Source organism: Triturus cristatus, chromosome 5_1, assembly GCF_964204655.1.
Source record: "Triturus cristatus chromosome 5_1, aTriCri1.1, whole genome shotgun sequence".
Taxonomy (NCBI): domain Eukaryota; kingdom Metazoa; phylum Chordata; class Amphibia; order Caudata; family Salamandridae; genus Triturus; species Triturus cristatus.
Window position 1 is genome coordinate 392,068,915 of NC_140587.1, and position 17,567 is coordinate 392,086,481.

Genomic DNA, 17,567 nt, shown 5'->3' on the forward strand with positions numbered 1-17,567 from the left:
ATGGTTATTTGATATTTAGGTGGAACACTTCTCCATATCCCGTAATGCATTCAATTAATTTTTCCTCTGACATGACCCAAGCTTTTTATTCTATCTTGCCCTCTCTCTCCTACCATCTTACTTTCCTGTCATGTAATTTTTCCTTTTCCATCCCTGCTGGTTCTCTTTACTCCTACCTCTCAAGTGGTAATTATCTGGCCAGCCAGGATGTTCATATTTTAAACTTTAAGTAACATAAGGTGGATCATATTAAAAAATTCAAAGCAGCTGTCTCCGATTTTTCCTCTATCTCAACTAGAGAGGGGTCTAGCCTGCATGCTCATGGAGATTGGCTTATCTCCATGGTGCCCCCAACTTGAGTACCCTCTAACTTACTGAGATGTGTCTGAAATGGACTTTAACAAGGACCAGAACATGGTTGGCAAATTCCTCTATAGGGATATGTTCCAATTGCAGGGACAAATTTAGCTTTCTGAATACAGATTAATCAGGATTGAGATGATCCACAGAACTTAAAATTGTATACTCAATTTAAGAGGCAGTTTGTTAAAGACAGTGGGTGAGAGTCACTTAGCAATGCTTATTCTACTTGTTCTCTCCTCCGCCTTTTACAAAATGAATCTTGGATTTTGGGCCACCATTTAGAACACAATGCAAACCGCTTTTAAAAGTAATGTCCTCATTGATTATGTCAATGTTGCTATCACCAGATATAATGGATGAATGCTAGAAATTCTTGATGATTTAGCACTTCTTAAAAGCAAAACAAAAATACCTAAGCACTGTGATGCAGGCTCTCTAAAGTCTCTGAATGTCACCTTTAAAAATCAGTTATCTTTAAGAACTATGGTGAAAATGAGAGAAGAACATCTCTTCTCCAATCTAGGTAACCATAGGATGGCCATAAGTCTATGGGGCCGATTACGATGTCAGTTGAAAAGGCTCCGAATGGCATTTGGGTCATCCGAATCCGGTTCTGAACCCGTCTTTCTGACCGATTCGGAAAGCCTTCTGACCAACCGAGTCATTCAGAGCCGACTTGTACAGGTCTACGGACCGCATTTCCGACCGATGTATTACTATTAACCCCGGGCGTAGTACTCCGCTTCGCCCGCGGAGTGTACGTATCGCTGCCTGCTTCGCGGTTTACGAAGTAGGCGTAGCAGGCAGCGCTACACACACGCCAGGGCGAAGCAGAGCTGCCTGCCGCCCGCCCACCCTCCTTTTAAAATAATGTAAACTATGATAAAATTAAATAAAATGCCTTACCTGCAGCGCGGCATCCCGGGGCTCCCTCTTCCTCGTTGCCGATTAACTTATTTTCACAAATGCGCATGCGCGAATGCCCGTGCATGCGCATTTCTCGAGAGAAGTGCGCATGCGCATTTGTGAAAAGAAGTTGTCAACGAGGAAGAGGGAGCCCCGGGACGCCACGCTGCAGGTAAGGCATTATATTTAATTTTTTTATCATAGTTTACATTATTTTAAAAAGAGGGCGGGCGGGAGGGAGGCAGGCGGCGCATAGTGGGGCTATGCGGAGCGCACGAGTGTGCATAGATTTGGCCACACTACGTGATGCTCCATGTAGCCCCACTACACCCACTACGCCCAGGGTTAATTACGATGTTGGATTCGGACAGCCTTTCCAAATCAGTTGTTTCAACATGGTCCAGCTGTCGGAATCCGACTTTGTGGGTCCACAGCAGGCCCCCCTTCACCCGCAGCCTTCCGAATGGGGCCCATGGGGTTACCTGCCACAAGGTGCATGATTTTCCCCTCCCACCCCTTTCTTCAATGGGAGCCTGTGTAATTGGTTGGAACACAGGCTCCTATTGAAGTCAACGTTGTTCGGAAGCATTGTAATCAGTTGCTCGGACTCCCCGAATCCAATCCGGTCAGAAACCGTTCCGTGACCGATTCGGTCGGAATGCTTTCTGACCGACAGCGTAATCGGCGCCTATGTAGGAGAAATATTTTCACTGCAAAGGCTACCCACATTAAACCTCTCAGGCAAATGGTTTCTAAATGCGATTCTATGTGTAGAAATTGGTTTCTCCATGCAGCTCAATATTTATAATTCATTGCTCATTTAGAGCCATTTGGAAAGTGAATCTATTTGGCATTTTTGGATTACGGCTAAAACTTCTGTCTTGAAATAGGGATATTCTTTCACTAAGCTTCAGAGGAATGGACATGGATCAGCAACTGATGAAAGCATTTACAGGTCAACATCTTTTATGTACCCAAGATTTGGCCTCAAAGGACAACTTACAGTAAGCATACTTCCCAATACAGATGTGGAGCCAGCTGTCTGTTGCTAACTCCATTCTTCTGCACTGCTCAGCCTTAATACAAATGATTTGTATCAGACACTGCTGGATGTGAATGAGGGTGCACAGAAAACCGGACCACAAAAATTCTAAATACTATTGTGACAGAAGATTCTGGCAAGAACTCCCTCAGCAGGGTATAGATTGCTACTGACGACAGAGACCCGTTTAACGATAAATAAAGTATTAGTGAACCAAATAAAATAAAAATTCTGGGGCATTCACCTGCAGGAACCCAATTCTATTATTGTATCTGAGAAAAAAACATTTTCATACTTGGACCTTACCATAATTGGTAAAATTCGTGGTCTCCACATGCAGGTCAGATGCTGGAAAAAGCCAAACGGGCAGCACCAGGAAATATTTGGGCTCCATGAGTCTTACAGCAGTACCCTATCAATAAAATCTAATAGAGCAGAAATTGCTGGTATTTTCAGATTGAAGCTGACATTTGTCTGACTAGTCAGCTGTCTGCAAAGCTCCTCCGAACATAGTAGAGATTCTCAACACAACACAATTTCATGGAAAAAAATATTCTACTTTGCCCCACAATCGTAAGTAGAAAATCTATTGCCTAAGAAAGAAAGAAAGAAGCATGTTTATAAGGGAAAGAAACTACAGGCTACTCTTGGCTTCAGTAAAAAGGAAACAGAGAAATGAAAATGATAGTAAGTGCAATAGTGAAATGTGATCAATAGTGTCCTTTTTATATTTTATATCATTATGGATAAACTATGAACATCTAAGCAAAAGGTATATGGTTGTAGCCGATAAGATATATGAGACGACAATTTCCTTGTAGTCTTTCAGGAGTACATCGTCCAACAAGGTAAAGATTTCAGAAATAATTTGGAAACAGAGACCAGCTGTGAAATAAAATGGAAGTAAATTAGTTGGCCTAAAGAGGATTTGTGATTCCATGACCTCTATCCTATAATCAAAAAGAACACAGATCCTCATTTAGTAAAATATCAACCAAAAATCTATCCTCTTCATGATGTCTCATTTAGAAATGGGGAGCCACTTTTGTTTCTCAACAGACTTGGGGGCTTATTATGACTTAGGTGGTTTTACGGCCAGCCCGCCGTGGCGGTGGTCCAGAAAACGCTGTCAAGCCAGGGGCATCCGACCCACCATATCACAAGATTCCTGTGGGACTGGCAGCATGTGGGCAGCGCAGTCATGGTGGGGAGCATGCTTCACCTCTGGTAATGAGCTTTGCTACAGTGCCTCCAGCCAGTTGGGGCACTGCTCCCTCGTATTAAGTTGTGCAAGAGAAACAGTGTGCGCACCTGACTCGAAGGCATCAGAGGGCAAAACATGAGCATCAGTCACATTTAAGAATGGCAGTTATTCGCCTCATTACCTGCCTTTATGTCAACTCTTTCATGGCGGTGTCCCCACCAGGAAAATGTTGGAAGAAAGGCAGGTCCTGATTGGGCCGGTGGGAAGCTTGGCTGGACCTCCTCCATGGTCTGCCTGTGCCTCTCCCACTGCAGTAGTAGAAATGTCTGCAGTGGCAGAAGTCTTGTGGCAGTCTCACTGCATAGATCATAATCAGAGGGTCAGACTGCCGAGGAGGCGGACATCGGACAGCCAAAAACAAGATGGCGGACACATTCTGCTGTATTAGTACTCAATCAATCAATTACGCGTTTGTTAAGAGCTACTACTCACCCGTAAGGGTCTCAAGGCGCTGGGGGAGGGGGTTTTCGCAGGTTCCAGTCCAACGAGGAGGGGGTCTGTCGAAGAACCAGGTTTTGAGGTTTCTTGTGAAGATGGGGAGAGATGTTGTCTGTCTGAGGTGGAGCAGGAGGGCTCTAGCTGTGAGGAAGGAGAAGGAGCGGCCACCTAATCTGGTCTTACTGGTGCGGGGGACCACGGCGTAGGAGAGCTGGGCTGATCGTAGGGTCCGTTGGAGGGCATGGAATTTGATTCAGCTGTTCAGGTATGCTGGTCCGGTGTCATGGAGGGCCTTGTGAGCGTGGGTGAGTATCTTGAAGGTGACTTTAGCTTCGATGGGCAGCCAGTGGAGTGTGCACAGGTGCTGGAAGATGCGGCAGAGTCTTGGCTGGTTGAGGACCAGTCTTGCGGTGGCATTCTGGATGTTCTGTAGCCTGCGTGTGAGGTTTTTGTTTATTCTGGCATAGAGTGCGTTGCCGTAGTCGAGTCTGCTGGTAACCAGGGCGTGAGTGACATGTCTGAGTGTGTTTGAGGGGGATCCATTTGAAGGTCTTGCATAGGAGGCAGAGGGTGTGGAAGCAGGAGGATGAGATGGCATTATCTGGTGGACCATTTTGAGTTTGGAGTCCAGGATGATTCCCAGGTTGCGTGTGTGGTCCTTGGAGATCGGCAGACTTCTGAAAGCGGGGGGCCACCAGGTGTCATTCAAGGCACCGGGGTGTGGGCCCATGATGAGTACTTCTGTTTTGTTGGTGTTTAGTTGGAGGCAGCTGTTTTTCATTCATTTGGCAACGACTTCCTTGCCTTCTCGAAAGTTGTGTCTGGCGGTGTTGGGTTCGTTGGATAGGGAGAGGATGAGTTGGGTGTCATCTGCGTATGACACAATGTTGAGCCCGTAGGTTCTGATGATGGGGGCAAGCGGAGCCATGTAGACGTTGAAGAGCGTAGGGCTGAGGAATGACCCTTGGGGACTCCGCAGGTGGTTGGTGTAGGGTCCGAGAGGAAAGGGGAGAGTCTGACCCACTGTGTTCTGCCGGCCAGGCGCTGCAATGGTTCCGCTCCTTCCTAGACAACCGCTCCTTCTGTGTTGCCATCCCTCCCTTCAAGTCCAGGTTCCAGCCTCTGGCCATGGGGGTTCCGCAGGGATCCTCGCTGAGTCCCACGCTGTTCAATCTCTACGTGAGACCGCTGGCTGATGTCGCAAGGCAGTGGGGCCTAACCATGGTCTCATATGCCGACGACACACAGCTGGCGGTTACTCTCAGCGGGGATGCGGAACAGGATGCCCCCAGGTTTCAGTCCGGACTGAAGGCGGTGGCCAGCTGGTTAACAGGTAACTGTCTCCAGCTTAATGCCACAAAAACAGAGGTTATGGTTGTTGGGAAGGGAGTGGAGCTCTGGGGCGATCAGTGGTGGCCTTCGGAGTTGGGCCCCACTCCGACCTTAGTGTCGGAGGTGAAGAACCTTGGGGTCTGGTTAGACGCTGGTCTTACATTTATAGGGCACACCCAAAAAATCGCAGCCTGTTGCTTCGGTCTCCTAAGAGGGTTAAGGCCGGTGCTTAAGTTCTTCGACGCCCCTACCAGACAGCTTGTGGTCCAGGCAACCATCATCTCCCGTCTGGACTACGCCAGCTCTTTGCTGGCGGGGGCTAACCAGGCTGAGTTAACCCGTCTGCAGCGGGTGCAGAACGCCGCGGCGAGAGCCATTGTTGGACTTCCTAAGTTCTGCCCGGTGTCTCATGTCATCCGCTCCCTGCACTGGCTCCCGGTGAGGAAGCGTATTCTCTTCAAGGTCTTGTGTCTGACCTTCAAAATCCTTAGAGGCATAGGCCCTGAGATCCTGGCCAACTCCATTTCTTTCTATGTCCCTACCCGCAATCTTCGATCTCTGGGTCAGGCCCTTGCTGTTGTCCCCAGATTTAGGCTCAGCAGGATGGGGGGCCGGTCCTTCAGGGTGAGGGCCGCGTCAATCTGGAACACCCTCCCAGTTGAAATTCGGCTGATAGAGGACTTGCTGTCGTTTCGTAGAGCCATAAAAACCTTCCTATTTTAGCTTCCCTGTTTTAGTACTTTTCTGTAGCATTATCTCCATGTTGTGTTATGACTGCTCCGTGTCTCTGCGCCGGGATGCTCCTTCGCTGGAGTCGCTGTGCGCATAATAAATTTTTATAACATAACATAACATAACATATGAAGGAGCGGATCCAGACGAGGGCCTTGTCTTGAATTCCTGCATCGTGGAGTCTGCGTATTAGGGTACGGTGAGAGACTGTGTCGAACGCCGCTGAGAGGTCGAGGAGGATGAGGGCTGATGTTTCTCCTTTGTCCAGTAGGGTGCGGATGTCATCTGTTGTGGCGAGGAGGGCGCTTTCTGTGCTGTGTTTTTTCTGAAGACAACTTGGAAGGAGTCGAATGTTGTGCTCTTCGATGAATGTGGCAAGGTGGCTGTTGCTGGCTTTCTATATGACTTTCGCTGGGAAGGGGAGCAGGGAGATGGGTCTGTAGTTTTTGAGGTCGGTGGGGTCTGCCGAGGGTTCCTTGAGGAGGGGGTTGATCTTGGCGTGTTTCCAGTTGCTGGGGAATGATACGGTTGCCAGGGAGCGGATAATGGTGTGGCAGAGCATGGGTGCGATGGTGTCGGCGGGTCTCTGTTGAAAATGTGGTGGGGGCAGGGGTCCATGGGGGGCCCCAGGGTGGATTGAGTTAATCGCCTTCAGTGTGTCTTCGGTGGGGAGGGCTGTCCTGTTGTCCATCATTGGCTTCATGGTGTCAGGGGTGGTTGGTGAGGGTTCAGTGTGCTGGTTGTCAGCATTGAAGTTGTCGTAGATTCTCTTGATTTTGTGGTGGAAAAAGGTGCTGAGTTTGTCACAGAGGTCTTGTGAGGGGGGATGTCGGTGGACTCGCTGGTAGGTTGGACAAACTCCTTGATGATGATGAAGAGTTCTTTGCTGTTGTGCGCATGGGTGGAGATTCTGTCTTCGATCGCTTGTTTTCCTTGTTTTTCTGATGAAGTGGTTTTGGACTTTGGTGGCGACTCTGAAGTTGTTGTGGGCTTCTGTAGATTTGGTGTTCCTCCAGTCCTTTTTGAGGCAGCGGCAAGTGCGTCTGGACTCTCGAAGTTCGGTGGTAAACCATATAGGTTTCTTGGCATGGGTGTTGTTGTTTTTCTTGAGGGGGGTAAGGTGTTGGTGCTGTCGGTGATCCATCTGTGCAGGGTTCGGGCTGCAGCATTGGGGTTGTCGTTTTCCATGATGGTAGGGGTGGAGTTGCTGATTCCATGGGAGTTCGTGGGTGGCTGAAGGTGATGGAGTTTCCTGTTGTGAAGAGGGGGTTGAGGGTGTGTCCTGCTGAGTGCGTGGGTTCAGTCACGATCTGGCGGAGTCCAATGTTGTGGAGGTTGTCCAGGAGGGATGTGGTGCTGGGGTCCATTTGGTTGTCAAGGTGGAAGTTGAGGTCTCCCAGCAGTGTGTAGTTGGTGGATGCGATAGCCTGCGGGGGGATGATGTCCGTGATGTATTCGGCAAAAGGTCCCCGGGGTCCAGGGGGTTGGTAGATGAGGGTTCCTCGAAGGGTGGTGGTGGGACTGGCCAGTATCTTGAAGTGAAGGTGTTCCATCACGTCTGTGGGCTCGTCGGGGAGTGTGCTCAGGCAGAGGGTGGATTTGTGGACGATGACGATTCCTCCTCCTGGGCGGGTGTGGTGGTCCTACCTGGAGATCTTGTATCCTTGGGGGATAGCGATGTCCGGTCCCGAGGAAGTGTTTCGGTCAGGAATGCTACATCCGGGGTGGTTCTGTCGAGGAGGTCCCAAATTTTGGTGGTTTGTTTGTGGATGGATCGGACGTTGAGGAGGATGCATTGCAGGGTCTTCGGTTTGGTTGTGTTATTCTGGGTGGGTTGCGCTGGGTCCATGGTCTTGGTGGTGCTGCAGGTGTGCCGGCAGCAGTGACAGCTGAAAGGTCTGTGGGTGTCGGCCAGTGACGCTAGCTTGCAATTGTTGTTGCGGCCCCGGGTTGAGTGTGCGGAGTGATGCAGGGTCATAGCGTTGGCGGTGCAGAGATCCAGGGTTCCTGCCGCTGGTCGCGGATGGTTGCAGACGGGCTTGCCTTCAGCATGCCAGCGGCGCACCCGCGCAGAAGCCGCCATTAAGTAGGGGTCGGGGAGGGCTGGACAGCTGGGAGGCGGGAGCGGGGAAGGGACAGGATTGGTTGTGCTGGTCGTGCTGGGGGGAGGGGCCGCGGGGGCAGCAGTGGCAGGGAAAAATGGGTGGAAAAGAAGGAATAAGAGGGGGAAAAGGAGAAAAAGAGTGAAATAAGGCAGGAAAAGCACTGAAAGCAGAAAAGTGCAGAACTGATCTAAAAAAGTTTAAAATATGAGTGAAAAGTGGAGCGGACAGCGGAGCGAGACAAAGGAGAACACATGTCCACTGAACCACCAGGGAGGCTAAAGAAATATGTGGAAACATGAGAAAAGGCAGCAAAAGTGCAGAACAGAAAAGACAGAGGGAGAAGCAAAAAACGAGTGAAAAAAACTAAGAGGAGAACGGAGCGAGGCAAAGGAGAACAGGGGTCCACTGGACCACCAGGGATGAGGTGCAGGTGATTCTGCGGGTGGAGGAGGGCCTCAAACACCAGCAACACTCAAGAGTGCCGGAGCTCGGGGAGGGCCTCACTCAATGATGGAGCTGCGAGGGTGAGAGAGCAGTTTCACTGACAATTAGTCAGTGGTCTTGCTCAAGCCCTTAGTTGCCAGTATAATGCATGCTAGATGCCAAATGAACACAGACTAAATGGTATGAGAAGTGCGACCTTATTTAGGGAAGGGAAGCAAGTTTGCATGTTGGGACTGCTATAAACGGTGTGTTGGCACCAGGAAGAAACAAAAACAATGTCCTATAAACTCTTGTCAAAAACTCCCAACACATAATGGATATTGATTGTTTTGCCTTTCAGACACTAATCCCTACTTTGATGGTCTGGGCTGGTAAAACTAAAATGTGGCCACTGGCCGACATAGTGGATATGCTTGCATCAAGCATTTGGGCCAAAATTGCTCTTGCAATGTGGAATGAAACACTTTTGGTGAAATTTTTCTGTTGATTTGTGCGGATCTATAATATCAAAGGTGGGTTGCTGTAGGGTAGCTCGGGCCTCTGATATGACAGTAGCTTGTTAGCATACCCGCCAGGCTCTAAAAAAATATGATCGTCAATTTATTGTGCCCTCTTCTGAAAGGCATATAACTATTTTTGTATGAGACTGCAAAAATTTGTCAATGGTTTTATGATAATCATAGTTTTAAATTGTCTCTTTTATTGCATTTCAACTACCTAGTCATTAAAAAGATTTTTATAATTGATATACATATTTTTTATGTAATACAGAAAGCTGGTGATCAAAGTGTTTAATTTAAAAAAAAAAAAAAATTAGAACATATCAATGTTGCATCAATGGATCTTCACCGAACATTTTTTGGCTCTATTGCAAATTACTGTTTTTCCTCACCAATATTTAAAGAAAGCAAAGAATGTGAGGCCAGCTTTTAGCTAGTAGACATTGAAGAGATCATACATCTCAAGCTTGTTGGAACTTACTTGCCATTCCATTACAAATGCGGCTGTCTTTACAGATAAAAATCACTAACTAGGAAAGGATGTGGCCTAACGACTCGGGCATTTGACCTCAAAGCTGAGGAAGCGGGTTTGAGTCTTGGCAGGGATGCCCAACATCTTGTGAGTCTCTGCCAATCACTTAATCTCTCACTGCCTAATTTTTTAAAAAAAAATGAATATGTCTATCTGTAACACAACTGGTGCTCATGTAAAGCGCTCTGATGCCTTCGGGTCTAGTTTGCACTATATAAAACTCCCCAAAAAAACAACAACAAAAAACCGCACTCACAGCTACGACATCCTGCCATTGTTTTCCTTTGACCCTGAAGTTTTACATATATTTTTCATTTTTTTAGCAAAACGTTAGGGCCCCCAATCACTAGGCAACCAGCAAACTCCAGGTTCATGTACCTCAGTATAACACATTTGTTGAGGCCTGATTGGGGGGCACCTATTGGTCTACCAAATCGTATTCTTAAAGGGTAACACAGCTCTGACTTTCTCTGTCAGAGCCTTGGCTGTTAGTAGTATAATATATAATTTTGAGGTGTCCAGTTGCTCCCATAGGGAGTGTCCTATTGGCCACTCACTCTGGATAAAACATGTCCAGAGCCTCGGGGCAAATCGGACTGCGTCACAATATTTTTGCAGAAAATGTTAATATGTATAAATATTATCTGCAGCCATCACTGGCGTAATCCTATGGGAACATTGTAACAAGTACATTAAAGTAAAAGGCTTCAAAAACATTCATGGTAAAACTATCGTTCGGTTGACCTGTTGTTTGCGACTATTTACTTCAGTGTCAGGATGACGTTTGCAAGGCGGACTTTGTTTTCAACTTGTTTGTGAGAAATCCAAACGATTTCCATGAGATTATCCCCTGGATTGTGCACCAGAGTCCCGCACAGACTTGGTCCTCTGAATATTTTATGAATGGATAGATAGTGATGGGCAGTTTCACAACTACTCACGTTTAGGATAATACTAATATTACTACTACTATTACTACTACTAGAATCTTACTAGTACTACTAGAACGACTACTACTACTAATGATGATAATAATAATAATAATTCAGGCTGAAAAGTCAATTGAAACCATTCCATAATGCATTCTCATCAAATACATCTTTGAATAGAAGGCTGAATAATAAAACCAAAAAGGATTCTCCTGTGGAAGGAGTATTATGATCTAGGGGCCTGATTCACAAAATAAGTTTACTTCTTTGTAGCTATTCACAAAATTCTAGTATAAGTGATTATAAAAAAAATAGCAGTAAGTCCAGCACCACACATGGTCGAAAACTGGTACTGCAACACTCTCCCTTAGAAAATAATAGATGTGGAGAATTAAAATAAAACCCCACAGGAAATAATGTAAGATGAATTTTGCTAAGAAAAATATATAAATGTAGTACATACTTATTAATAATAATATTTATTATTCTATTTTGAAGGAAAACAATTGGAACAATAATTGTTACTAAATTACAACTACATTAATATTAATGAATTCTATACATGGCTTTTAATGATTGTTAATGCATAATAAAACATTTATTTTTTCTTTAAGGTGGGAATTTATATTTACTTTACACTTCTATAAAAAAATTAATTTAGTTTACGTCTATTAATTAAAGGTATACTCCAAAATTAATGGTCTGATTTAGATCTTGGCAGGACTGGTCCCGCCATTGCTTTTTTTGGTGGTCTTCCCACCCGTTTCCTTGGCGGTCTGCCTGCCTGAATTAGATGTTGGGTGGGCTTTGGAGGGAAAACCGCCTCGGTCCTGCTGATTCCGCCAGGATCTGTCTCCCATGTCGAAGGCGTCAGAGGCTGAAGAGGCTGTTGGAGGGAGTTCCGCTGAGATTCCCACCACCTTGATTATGAAGTGCCTTTCCGTTGAGGCAACTGTGGTGGGAAACCTCCAAGTTCAGGTTGAAGCAAACAAAGTAAAAAAGATGATAACTCTTTTTTCCAATCCCACCACTGATTCCGTCTTCAATGCCATTGTGCAGGTCATCGCTGTGCTGCTGGTACACGACGCTCAACCACTCTGTTGTCGCCGGAATGTAAGGTAGGCTTTTGTGGTGGGTTTGCATGTTGTTGGTGTGCAATGCTATATGTATGAACAATGGTCAGTTCACATTACTTACATGTCCATGTTGACATGTATACAACATGTATGTATATTGAGATCTAAATAAGTAGTACTTACCTGTCTCCACACCACCATTGCCCCACTACATCATGACTTTGCCGCCAGGACACCGCTAGTACAACGAGAACATCTAAATCGGCTCGGCACAATCCCGCTGGCCTGATGGCGGCTGAGTATCGCTAGCCAGCAGAGAAGACCACCACCGCGGTGGTGTCCTGTCTTTTGCTGCAATATCTAAATTCGGCGGTCGGGCCACTGTCTGTCAGGCTCTGAGCAGATTTTAGTCACCGGAGTGAAATGCATGTGCAGAGAATTCCCAACTTCCCTATAGGTCAAGCAGGTTAAGTGTTAACGATCTGACTTGACCCAACGGGATGAAGGGACAAAAACCGATGTGCGATTGGCTATTACTTCAGAACTTCATAGTTGTCTTGATTTATGCAGCTTATATAAATTGAACAACAAATGTTTTAGAATTTAAATACTCACAAGTGGAAACCACCGTTTTAAGGAAAGCCCTGTTCTAAATATTCCTAATGTCCCTTCCTCCTTTGTCAGGTGTACAGATGTTTCCAAGCTTGCATTTGCTCCATCTACAATGGAAAGACCTGTAATGTAACTCCTAGTGATTCAATAATACACGTTCATCTATGTGTTTAGTAGATTGTTCTAATCTCTCTAACACATACCAGTATGTTCTCTGATGAGAGATTACATTTTGCTGTTACTGATTTACATGATGCTCATATTAAATAACAGAAATTCTTCTCCTACTGTAATATCTAAAAAACACACTTAACATAGCAACAAGACTCAAACCAAATAACCCTTTTGTGGCACCTCTAAAAATAAAGACCATACAATTTCCAGTATATTTTCAAAGTGCATAATTTTCTAAATGTCACATTTTTATGCTCATTTGTATAACATCATTGACATTAAATACTGCCTGTTTATTGCTTTTACTAGATCTTTGCGCAGTAAGGATATATAAACCAATTTCCATCTAACAAGCCCACCAATAATTTTATTAGATGAGTATCTCTTAATAATACAACTCAAGCACCAGAAGCGCGTTGCCCTATTGAAGAGATTCCAACTTTTCAATTTTCTTTTTTCTGTCCTTGTCTTTTTAGGTACCAGCAGTCTTCCAATGAGATTAATGAGGAGAAACAGAGCACGACGGCCCTGATTCCATGGTCGACTCAAAGCTAGAACCGCGAGGAGCAGGGATGCTGGAACACCGAAGCAGCAGGACGCTGAAGCAGCAGGATGCCAAACAGCAGGTAAGGCAAGCAGTCTTCCGGAATGATAAGCAGTTGTTCATGGTGCAGGGCACAGTCTTAAAGGCTGTGCGCTTCAACCATTAAAGGGACCGCTTCGTTGGTACGCCGCATTTGCCAACCGGCATGGGTATATCAGGGTAAAGAGAATGAAAAATGTGTAGAAGACGAGAAGCATGTATATGACCTTCTGGTTCGCAAGTACGATCCTCCTGACCATATACTTTCCAATGAATCAGATAGTATAGTCCATGACGTATTCGTTTAGAGTCCAGAATTGCTTCCACTTCGAATTCTGATTCATCATCCACATCTACAGCTTGAGATTTAGGAGGAAGCACAGTTCCTTGGGCAACTGGTTTTAACAACGACCCATTAAACACTGGATGCATTTGTATTTCTGGAGGCTGTTCTAATTTTATGGCAATGCCACTGACTTTCTTTACAATTGGGTAAGGGCCTATAAACTGTGGTTGGAACTTCTGAGGTCCCTTCAAATGAATATGTTGTGTGGATAGCCGACTTAATCACCAACTTGATAACCGGGACTGGGTCTACTATGTTTATCTGCATAACGTTTGTGAGCAAGCTTAGCTTGATCTAAATTGCTTTGCACTGTTAGTTGAATGTCTTTTATCTGGTCGAAATAATTCTGAACCGCTTGGACCTCAGTAGCAGAAGCAGGTGACAATAACAAGAAGTGCGTGCAAAAACCATAATTGCATTGAAAGGGAGTGATTTTGATTGAACTATGCTGCAGGTTATTATAAGCAAATTCTACTGCCCACAAGAACGTATCCCAATCTATAACATTATGTACATCTTGACATCCTATACATTGTCTAATCATTGATTCACCCTCTGCATCTGACCATCCATCTGAGGACTATAAGCAGTCAATAAATGAGTGTCTATCTGTAAAACTTTGCACAAAGCTTTCAACAACTTTTAGACAAATCGAGGGTCTTGATCAGGTACATATATTGATGGTAAACCATGTAAACATACAAAGGATTGTAAAAAGTCTGCAAGTTCTCTTGAATTAGGAAACCCTGATAATGGAGTAAAATGAGCCGTCTTAGAAAACATACCTACTGTAACCATGATGGACATGGAGGAGTAGATTGTGGATGTAATAAACCTGCAGGTGCTTTATGTATATCCTTACTTTGTACACACACAGTACACCTCTCTTGAACAAAATATTTAGTATCATGTACTAATGTATGAATGAATGAATCTTTGTGTGATTACTTAAAATCTCACACAAAGTGATAGCATAAAAGCACAATAGATATAAAAGCTAAAAATATCATAAGCTATACCTTAAAATTATGTAATATATAATTGTAAAAATTGTCGTTACGTTTATCGCCAGGTGAAATTAACAACCTCCCCCGGTACACGTCAAAGTTGGTCTATATGGCGAGAGTGAGGTGAGACGACGCTTGCACAAAGCCCAAACTATGAGGTGCATGAGCATGCAATGTTATTACGTGCAAACATGCATAAGATTAAGATATACAGAGCAGGTGTCGACGATTGGTTCAACCTTTAAAAATCATTGCTCTACCTGGCTTGAAACCCCCCCTCAAAAAAAACTCATGGTAAAATCGCCAATTCCATGCATAGAAGAGTGTCAGTCTGTTTGACGCGTTGTTGTGCAGGAGGCCCCACCAAGAGATTCGGACTGTTTGGCGCATGGTTGTTCAGAAGGCCCCACCAAGAAATTATGAAGGGTTGCTAGATGGAAACAGAACCGTGTGTGGGCCCCTAGAGTGGTAAGGCCTTTATCCATGCATGTGTGTGCCAGCTCACGCCCTGTGAGGTGTTGGACTTCTTTAGTGAGAAAGGGCTTCACCAAAGGTAGTGTGGCGACCTTGATGGAAATACTCAACCATGTGCGGGCTCTTAAGGTAATCCGTCCTTCATGCAGGCCAATGTACACCTTGGGTATCGGAAGTGCATCATGCGTAGCTAAGCTCGTCGTAACCAGTTCGTATAGGGTGCACCTCCACTTGATGTTCCCATGGCACCTAGTGAGCTTCAGCTTGTGAGTTATGGTCTTTTGTCTCCGTTGCTTGGGTAGTTCTTAGGGTCCTTGCTGCTTCTGCGTGGAACGGCTCTGTGATGGTAAAAACAAGCCTTAGGGCCTCTTTGCACGTTCTCACGCAATTTTGCAAGAACAGAGATCTTAGATATAGTCGCCTTTGACCCTGCAACACTGAGCAATAGCAAATGATGTGCTCTGCTGATTCTGTATGGTAGTGACACAGGCGACATCCCTTGTTCCCAGGCACACTGTGTTTCCAATGGGTCCTGTAGTCCTGAATTGGCAATGTGAGGGGCCTAGTTTTCAATATGTTCTGTAGGGCTGGCCTCCCCAGCCCTGCTTTCAAATAAGGTTGACTTACTGTGATTTTGTAAGATTTGACGAGGCCCTCAGCACCGGGGACGTAGCTGATTTGTTTGAGATCCTGTAGCCTTGAGATACATTTGCCCTGTTTCTTTAGCAGGTCTTTCAGGCTGGCCATTGCGAGCGGTGTGTAAGTTATAGTTTCTGATGGCCAGCCAGGGTCTCATTAGCGTTTAAGGGGTACCTGGTCCTGCTATATGGCCGTTAGGGTCATTCTCGACATTGCTAAGTTAGCATGAGCTCTGCTGCCATAATGCTGCTTTTGCGCATGTTACTACATGACTTTATATTGCAAGACTCTGTTTGTGCCTTTCACATGAGAACTGTCTGCTTTCTGCATTCTCTGCTTGTTCCTGGAGTGCAAGGTTGATAAACATGCCCCTTGTTATTCTTTTCTGGTCAGTCCTTAGCACCTAGACAAAACATGCTAAACACAGCTGCACTGCTGGAAACTCGTGCTTTGATATTATGGGGATTCATGTGGTTCACAAACACTTGGATAGATACCTTTCCTTGGAGAAGAGCTATGATGTTCCTATGATGTAAAACTTCCATCTAGGCATTAAGGTATTGGGTCTGCTGACAAAGCCCAGAGATCTTCCTTTATATAATAAACTTCAACTTACCAAGGGGAGGGTGGTTAGGCCTTATAGTCCTTTTTCCACTGTCTGTATATAATGAAATACCCTTTATATTCTATGGTATTGTAACAATGCTAACTGTTCTAGGTTTATGGATTTTACTGCTGGTAGTGGCTTGTGTACTGCATTATAGAGCAGGATAGTTAAAATAAACATTTTGAACTATACAGTGTCTCTGACAATCCTTATTGTGGACAAGTACGAGTGAGTGAGTGAAAGGGTATGTCTTGCTACCACGATTCCTGAGAGAGTTGGGAGTGTTGTGTTCTGGGTTGTCTAATCATTTGTAGCTTTGTGATTATGTAGGAGAACAAATGAGACACTATAGCTAGTCAGTTTTGGTATTTTGGGTACTGAGGTGGTAGGAAGTTACAACACCTATACACCAAGGTCCTGTTTTCCTGTGCATAGCTCTGTGTATGTGCAGAATCCCTGCTATAGTCCAAGCACTGTTGTTGTCCTGGAAGACTATTTTTAGTGCTTCTCTAATACTATCAGGGTCTGCCTTGGTCACCCTGTGGTGCAGTTTGATAATGTCCTTTTTACATTCAATGTCCATTGCAGGAATATTGAACTCGAACCGAATCAGTGTGCGCCTGGTTGAGTAGGGAAGGTTGAATACCTTTCGGTATGCCTTTTTATGTAGTCGATCCATTTTCTCGGTTAGTTGACCCGGGAAAGCAAGGTGGCCATAGCTCAGCGTCGGTATCAGTTTAGCTTGCATGACTCGTCGGATACCCTCTGCAGAGTAAATTTGAAGCTTGTAGTTTAATTTACATCGCCCATATGTGACCTTGGCCATCTTTGCTTCAACCGCCTTAGCCTGCAGGTTCGACCTCGCATTATCTGTAAATGATATTCCCAAGTAGTTAAAGTTGTTGGTGGTGGTGATTCTTAATGGTCCAAGATGCCATTCTAGCAGGTGCTTTTTGGGTTTGTGGCCGAAGACTATATAGAGGGGCACTGCGTAATCACGTGATGACTATCTCGAAAACAGCTGCAACGAATCCTATCATGTTGGAATCATACCCCTGCACCATAAACGGTGTGGGAGGTATGATTTCAAGCACTGGAAGAGCCCTCTGTTAGGCTCTCAGTGTTCCCAGTGCCAGCCTTCCAGTCCCAGACAGCACAAAATGGTTGCTGCCGACCATAGACACATTTCTACCCTCCTGCTGCTGAGCCAACCTCGAGCAGGGGAAGGCAGAACAATAGGCATCTTGTCACAGGGAGGTGTGACCACCTCCCAGACAGGATTTAGTGTATTAGGGCTGGGTGGGTGCGCTTGCCAGCGTGTGAAAGTCTGCATGAGGGGCACATTTGGTGTCCCTATGCATAGTCCACTTCAAACCAGTCCTGGGAGTCATTGACTCCCGTTCTATGGCACAAAACTGGACAAAGGACATGGGAGTAACCTCTCCAGACCCTTACCTGGGAG

The 17,567-nt window shown here is 45.4% G+C and overlaps 1 long non-coding RNA gene across 2 annotated transcripts in view; it reads left to right on the forward strand.

Moving 5' to 3' along the window:
* The window catches only part of LOC146830925 (uncharacterized), a 236,779-nt gene that overhangs the window by 35,104 nt on the left and 184,108 nt on the right, over positions 1–17,567 (forward strand). For both annotated transcript variants that reach the window (XR_014961211.1, XR_014961210.1), the window contains exon 2: positions 12,926–13,075. This is a non-coding gene — a long non-coding RNA (uncharacterized LOC146830925). The remainder of the gene's footprint in view (positions 1–12,925; positions 13,076–17,567) is intronic.